This window comes from Phacochoerus africanus, chromosome 2 (assembly GCF_016906955.1).
Source record: "Phacochoerus africanus isolate WHEZ1 chromosome 2, ROS_Pafr_v1, whole genome shotgun sequence".
Lineage (NCBI taxonomy): Eukaryota > Metazoa > Chordata > Mammalia > Artiodactyla > Suidae > Phacochoerus > Phacochoerus africanus.
Window position 1 is genome coordinate 152132854 of NC_062545.1, and position 8381 is coordinate 152141234.

The window sequence follows — 8381 nt, forward strand, 5'->3', positions numbered from 1 at the left end:
GGTTACTGTGACCGAACTCTACCCTAGAAACTCCTATGTTTATTTCTAACCAAAGCTCCTAATGCTTGATCCAGTACATTACAGAGCCCCGTGACTGTGGAGTAACATCATCTGTGGTTTTATGGTTTTCAGGGGGAGAAAGAGACAGCTCTATTAAAGTCAAGATTTTTGTGGCACTTTGTTGCTTAGAGCCTATTCTTTTTTTACTTTTTGACACTTGGCTCTCCCACTGCCTACAGCACAGGGCAGACTCGGCTTGAGGGCCCTGGGCCACAGAAGCTGCATTCAAGGCGACCTTCTTCGCTCTCACCAGGTATAGTCAAATAATTTACCTCTGTGGCAGGTTAATCGTTCTTCCCAAACTGAGTTACCATCTGTGTGCCAGTTTCTATTAAATGACCACAGATGTCGTGTTAGCAGATGGGAGCGGACCCCTGAGAAGTGTGGCTGTGGGGCAACTGAGATGTGACATTTGAGTTCTGGAGAAAAGGCTGTGTGAGTACAGCCCTGTGCAGCATTGTCCCTCATCAGAGAGACCCTGACACAAAAGGGAAACTCTGAGAGTAGCCAGGTCACCATGGGCAGTTAGAGCAATAATGGGCATTCCCTTGGCTGGTTGTTACCAATGCATCCTTATTAGTTGGATATGAATCCATTTAAATGACCCTGTCATGGAGTAAATGCTGCCCCTCCCCCAAAAATAGGTCCCTCTTCAAATAGCTGGACCCTGTGATTGTGGCCTTGTTGGGAAGATCCTCCAAGTGGAATTAAGCATCTTGGGATGAGAGCATTCTGAGCTCTACTTCCAATGACAAGTGTCTTTTTGAAGGATGAGAAGGGAAGAGACAAAGAGAGGCCATGTGATGAGGGAGACAGCACCTGGAGTGATGCAGCCAACCCAGGGAAAGTCAGAACCAGCCGAGGTGGAGAGAGGCAACTGCAGTTTCCCTTTGGAGCCCCTGAGGGGCGGGGCCCTGCCTGCAGCTGGACCTGGGGTTTCTGGTCTCCATCTCTCCTGTATACATTTCCATTCCTTGTAAATTCTTTTTAGTGTCTGCCTGGTCTCTTTCTGCCTCCCCTTCCCTGTTTCCACCATCCCTCTGTCAGGCTTCCACTACCTCTCGTGACTACTGCAGTCCCTGAGCAAGTCTCCCTCTTCATGACATCCTGCCTCCTTCATCCAGTCTTCACTTTGCTGCCAGAATATCTTCAGCATAAATCACTTTCTTTCCTAAAATCTTTCGATGCTGCCCCTCCCTTGGAGCAAGAAATACAGTCTCCTCAGCAGAGGAGTGAACGTTTTCCCGACAACAGCCCCTTCTCCTCATATCCAGTCTCCATCCCAAGGTGGTTATGGTTCAAGTGGGAGGCTTCCTGGAGGCCAAGGAAGCAGGACAGCAGGTCTGGAGGTGGGGCAGGACGATAGGGGTGGGTGGTGCCTGGAAGACAGACCTCAGAGCCATAGAGCTGGGCCATGAGAAGAGAAGGGAGGAGCAGCAGAGACAGAACCAGAGAGAGTTCAGGGAAACCAGGAGGGCCTGCAGCCAGAGGAGGAAAGGGAGCTGGAGGAGAGGAGGTGGCAGGTAAGACAGAGCTTTGAGGGCTGGGTCTCTTTCACGCAGACCTGATGCTCAGGTTGGCCAGGCTGTGGGGGGCACATGCAGATGTACCTTCCCCGCTTTAACTACTTCCCTCCAGGGACCTTATGGTCCAGCCTCTGATGGCTGAGCACTGCTGGCCCCTTCATGCTTCCCCGGGCCTGGCTCCTGGAAACAATGTGAAGCCCAGTCCCACCCCCTAATAGATGCTCCTTCTTTTGTTCCTCAGAACTTGACTTCTCTACTTGTGACATTTTTCTGCTTTATTTTATTTATTTATTTATTTTTTATTTTTTTGTCTTTTTGCCATTTCTTGGGCCGCTCCCGCGGCACATGGAGGTTCCCAGGCTAGGGGTTCAATCAGAGCGGTAGCCGCCAGCCTACACCACAGCAACTGGGGATCCGAGCCACGTCTGCGACCTACACCACAGCTCATGGCAACGCCAGATCCTTAACCCACTGAGCAAGGCCAGTGATTGAACCCGTGGTTCCTAGGCAGATTTGTTAACCACTGAGCCACAGCAGGAACTCCTTCTGCTTTATTTTAAACATTAACTCTTTACTTTTTTAGAGCAATTTTGGGTTCACAGTAAAGTTGAGGGGAAGGTACAGAGAGGTCCCACAAATCCCTTCCTTCCCATGCACAGCCCCCCCATTATTGTCACCACCCCCATAAGATGGTACATTTATCACAACTGGTAGCTCTACAGTGACACATAATTATCTTCCAAAGACTGTAGTAGACATGTGTTCTTTTGGTGTTTATTCTGTGGGTTTGGACAGATGTGTAAGGACACATATTCATTGTAGAAGCCCATGGAGTCATTGCACTGCCCTAAGCATCCCTTGTGCCTGGCCGGCCTTGCCACTCTCCCCGTCCACCCTGGCAACCACTCATCTTCTCATTGTCTCCACAGTTTTGCCTTTTCCAGAATGTCATGTAGTGCAATTATAAAGCATGGAGTCTTTTCAGATTGTCTTCTTTCACTTAGACATGTGTGTCTAAAGTTCCTCCATGTCTTTTCATGGCTTGACAGCTCATTTCATTTTAGTAGTGATTAATAATCCATTGTCTGAATGGACCACAGTTGCCTTACCCTTTCACCTACTAAAGGACATCTTGGTTGCTTCCAAGTTTTGGCAATTATGAGTAAATCTGCTATAAACATCTGTGGACAAGTTTTTGTGTGGGCATAAATGTTTAACTCCTTTGGGTAGATACCAAGCATGATGGCTGGGTTAAATGGAAAGAATATTTTTGTTTTGTAAGAAACTGTCAAACCGCCTTCCAAAGTGGCTGCACCATTTTGCATTTCCACCAGCATAAATGAGCGTTCCTTAAGCTCCACATCCTCGCCAGCATTTGGTGTTGTCAGTGTTCTGGATTTTGTCCATTCTGATAGGTGTGAGGTGGTGTCTCATTGTTTTGGATTTTTCTGATGACATGTGATGTGAAGCATCTTTTCATATGCTTGTTTGCCATCCATCTGCATTTTTCAATACTTTGTTTATATTTTTATTTCTATGGGCTGGAGCTTGCTATAGAAGTCGTTGGGACTATGGGGATTTGTCACGTGAGGTCTCTTGTTCTCAATGTTTCTCTCACCTGAGTGTTTAGTATGTGTAGGCACAGTGAGATGAGCTACACTAAGGAATTAATATTTTCCCTCAAATAGTGTATACCTTTTCCTTTATTCCAGACTTTTTCTTCTTCCTCAGTAGAATGTTAAATTATTCTTTATGCGCTTCTTGCATGCTTCTTCATATGTTTTTTTCCTAAGTACTTTATCTCCTAAGCACTTTACATATAATTATCAGAAGTCATGAGATAGGTACTATTATTATCCCATTTTACAGGGAGGTAAATTACCTGTCACAGTGGTAGGCAAAGTTGGGACTTTAAGTCAGCAAAGACTGTGAGTCCTGAGCCCAAATGCTTGATTGTAAAATTATATGGCTTTTTTTTTTTTTGAAAGTAGATTGAGTCCCAGGACCCATTTACTGAAAATAAGTAAACAAAATTTTGAGGATCAAATTTGAGAGTAAGATGGGGTCCTAGTGATAGTGAGATTGGAAGGGTTTTCAGTGTCACTTAAATGACTTGGTGAAATGATGCATTTCTAGTTCTATGCTTCTTGTTGGTGAGACAGCCTCACCTCTCCTGATCTAGTGAGACCCACATGCTCTGTCTTGCCCAATTTAAATCAGGAAGAAGGGACAGAAACATTTGTTAGTGTTTTTTGATTTTTTTGTTTTTTGCTTTTTATGTCTGCACGTGTGGCACATGGAGGTTTCTAGGCTAGGGGTCAAACTGGAGCTACAGCTGTGGGCCTACGCCACAGCAACAGTAACAAGGGATCCAAGCTGCATCTGCAACCTACACCACAGCTCATGGCAACAGTGGATCCTTAACCCACTGAGCGAGGCTAGGGATTTATCCCCCATCCTCATGGATACTAGTTGGGTTCATTTCCACTGAGCCATGAGGGGAACTGCTTGTAAGTCTTTATTCCAGTCTGTTAAGGAGCAAATACAGAGAAAATGAGGAAATGGAGGAGGGAGGCTGTAGAGAAGAGAGATGGAGAGTCAGAGACAGTGATGGAGAAAAGGGGACACACCGAGCAGGAAAATGTGGGGGAAACTGAGGCTTGATGGGCTTGAAAAGAGACTTAAAGATTGCATCCCACTGTTTCCCTAGGGCATGAACTTCTATGTGACATCACCTGCATACTGAAATGTGTTGCTTCATGTACTCCCTTCCCTGGAATCCCAAATCTCTAGTCCAGACTGTAGAAGTTTGCAGGGGCCCTTTGCAGCAGCCCACTTAATAAACGTTCTCAGGCTGCAACCACAGGAGCCCAATCAAGAACACTCCAAAGAACAGAAGCAACCAAGCCAGCACTCACATCCCCCATTGTTATAGCATAAAGTGAGTTCACCCATAAGGTAGTTGCCAGGTGGCATCACTGATGAGAAGCTTCCGCACGGTCTTAGCACATGCAATGGCATGCCCTGGTTACATAAATTAGAAATACAATGTCATTATTAATAACACAATGATGCCATCATGTTTAATAAAGACAAAAATGAACATTTTTATAACTCCTTGACATGAAAAATAATGAACCTATTACAATCCAACTATGTTATTTGGAGCTATTTGAAATGACATATTATTTTTATGTATTATGTCCATTTCATATAACTATAGGTTAAATATAAATTGATATCAATGACTGTGACATTTAGCTTAATGGGTTTATGGTTTTTATCTGAATTGTTCCTAAATAAAATTGGCAGCATTTACTGGCAGCCTATCACGCACAGCAGCCAGTGGCTTCCTGGAAAAATGTCCCCGGTTTTCATCATCTGTGCCTGTTTAGTTCCTTGAGAAATCAATACATAATCCTTTAGGGTCTCCTCTGCAGGCACAAAGCCACGTGCCCAACTCAGCATGCATTTGTTTTATAGCATTTTCTCTCTGAAACAGTGCTGACAATTTTGCTTAAATAAATGAACATTCCCATTTCCACATTCTCACATGGCAGCAACAGTAAGTAGATGTGAAAAATGAGTTCTCATAAATGAGGCTCGCCTTGGACTAGTGTCATTATTGACAGCAGTCATTCATTGTTGGGCTACCCGTTCCCCATGATCTGACGCTCCAACACAATCAAATCTCATTCATGTGAGTAATACATGCCCTGATTGATACCAGTTGCTCAGATTCTCTAGCCCAAGAATTTGACCTTTTCAACTAAGTTTTCATTTTTGGCATATTGCCTTTTATCATCATTTTAAAAATTCCTCTGATCGTAAAGCAATCAATGAGATTGATACATATGAAACACTTGAGGTATTTGCATTGCTATTAACTGTTTTTGGCAAAAGTTCACCATAAACTTCATGAAAAAGAGGAGAGGCATCTTATAATCTGCCAAAGATTTTAGTGTGATAACTGTAAACAGAGAAGCACTGACTGATCTCTTTCTAGGGTGGATGTGGAGTCTGGAAACGGGCTATTGGTGGAGAGGGCAGCGCCCCAACAAGTGGTCTGGTGTCAGGAATCTCGGGAGCACCTTTCTTACAGGTTGTGTGTAAATCACAGACTGCTGGTGTCATCCTAAGCTTCGAGGTGAGAAGCCAGGTGGGGCTAGGATGCCGCCTTGCACGCTCCGTGAATACCTGTAGAATATCCAGTGTATCTAACGCAAATGGTTATTCTGAGCTGCCTATGTTGGAGGTTTAAGGTAAACAGTTACGCTATTTTCGCTGTGGTCAAAGAAAGTTCTACCATTAAAACATTATTTTCTAAAAGTGCACAAAATAGGATCAAATCAATAGACATGAATCACAGCATTTACTGTGGTTCTACTATTTGATCAAAATATTACGTTCCTTTGCATTTTTGTTTTATCATATTATGAGGTAGTCTTACAAGCTGGTTGTTTCATGAACCATCTTTTGCTATGTGCATGCATACATACACATACATATATTAAGAATACATATATTCTGAAGAGCAGTGTGTATTTTCCCTTTCCCAATGCTGTTCCTGAAAGAATATCAGCCTTCTAGAGGCATTAGATTTATGTTGTTTCGGTTGCTATTTTGCTAAGGCAGGAATGCTTTTGGATTTGACAAGACTGCCCCATAATTTATGCAGTCATCTATTTCTTAGAGCTGCCATACTAGGAATTCAGCAGCTTGTTAGGTCACCTTCTGAGAATTGTGTTGCCAAGGTTTTAGATGTATGGGACTTTTGGGAACCTACTATCTTCTAAGTACTTTAAGTACTGGAGGTGAAAAAAATGAAAATGATAACTTCTCTGCCAAGAGCTACAAAGAACCGGGTGCCAGTTGTTGAGGGAAATGCCTCCTGTACCACCTCATGGAATCCTTATAAAAACCTTATGAGGGTCCTCATTTGAGAGATGAGGAAACTGAATTGCCAAGAGGTAAAGAAATGGGAAAGGCAACGTCAGGCTGAGTACCCAGGATGTGAGTCAGACAAGCCTAGTTCAGACCCCTGGTTCCAAAGTCACACAAAGTAGATGAGCTTGAGCCATGTGCTCTAGCAGACACACTTGGTTGCTTCTGAATGGCCGGGCCCCAAAGGATATGTCCATGTTGTGAGTTCATCCTGGGTTATGGGGTTCAGCCAAGGACTTGGCCACGTGGATTTCAGTGGGTACAGCGTGATTCAGCCTGGGATTTCATGTTGGTGGAGGCTTTGTCCTTACTTCTCTCATGTGGTTGGTCTGGTGTTTACCAGCCCCGTGACCTTCATGTTGAGCACTTTCCTAGCGGTTCTCCCTCTGCTGTCACTACCTCCTGCTTTGTTGGCATGTTGTATGTATGTCCTATGTAGTATGATGAGGGTCTGGGAGGCACAAATGGGAACCAGAAGAGGTTGGTTCCAATCCCAGGGTGGGTAGCAACTCCTCGCTCTTGTTCCACATCAGGTGGACCCAGAAGGTGTTAAAAGATGCTGAAAGATTGAATGCATGGGTGAGAAATCTTGTTTCTGGTTCCCAAGGAATAATAAAGCCCCATGTTTCCTGTCAGTAAGACTAGAGGCCCTTGTCGGCCCTACATGGCTGTGAGGACCCAATGAGATCATGTCTGATAAGAAGTGCTTGTGGCTATGTGAATACATGGCACAGGGTGTGTGTTTGTGTGTGTGCTGTGGGAGATTTTGCAGTCTTTTTGTGTGCTGTAAATGCATTGTCAATAATTCTGGGACAAAAACAACGCCTTGTGACCACAATTTCCACATGGAATTGTATGGGATTCTGTAAAGGCTTTTGAAAATGCCACTGAGGGGAGGAGAAATCCTACCCAAGAAAACCATAGCTACCATAACTACTTTGGTAAGAAGGAATGCGAGTGGCTCAATTAAGCATTAAGAAAATTCCGAGAACCTGAGAACGTTCAGTAGTAAAACACACATAACAGTCTTAAAAGAGTCTCCCAGGGGGACTTTGGAATGTAAGGGTCTGAAGGAGTGACCCCATGGAGTCTGAGCAGGTTCAGGATGGTGGGGCAGGTTAGGGGAGGGTGGATGTGGGGATGGGGTGGGGGTGACTATGGCAGAACCCTGGGGCCTGACTACATTCATGGCTCTGTTGAAGGGATTTGGCACTTTCAGGTCAGTTGGGACTCTTTTGAGGGATGAGAGTGGGATCAGGGTGCAATCAGACCAGAGTTTGGAAAGCGGCTCCTATGCAGTGAGAAGGGAAGGTTACTTGGGGAGAGAAAGGGGCAGAGAGCTGATTCTACCTTCCTGACTGAAAGTAGCTGGGAACAACCAGCACACAAGGGGCGGGGAGTGGGTGAGGGTGGGACCGGGGGCAGGGGAATGCATGTAGGGAGAAAAAATGTGTAGCCCAAAACTTTAAAATTTGATCTAATTTTGGTTACAGTGTAGAAGAACAGAAAACAAGGTTTTCACATATCTGTATACTAATGCAGAATGTTTGGGGAGACTTGAGGATTCAGGGTAATAAGGGAGATAAAATCTAAGGCCAGGACTAGGCTGAGGACACACTCAGGTCGTCTTCCAGGCTGCAGACTTCCTGCCATGTCCTCACATCAGGAAGGAGGGAGGGAGCTCTCAGGGTCTCTTTTATAGGACACTAATCCCATTCATGAGGGCTCCAACCTCATGACCCATCACCTCCCACCTCCTAATACCATCACCTTGGGGGTTAGGATTTCAATGTAAAAATTTTGCAGAGATACAACTTTTAAGACCATAACTGAAACGGAATATCCCAGTAT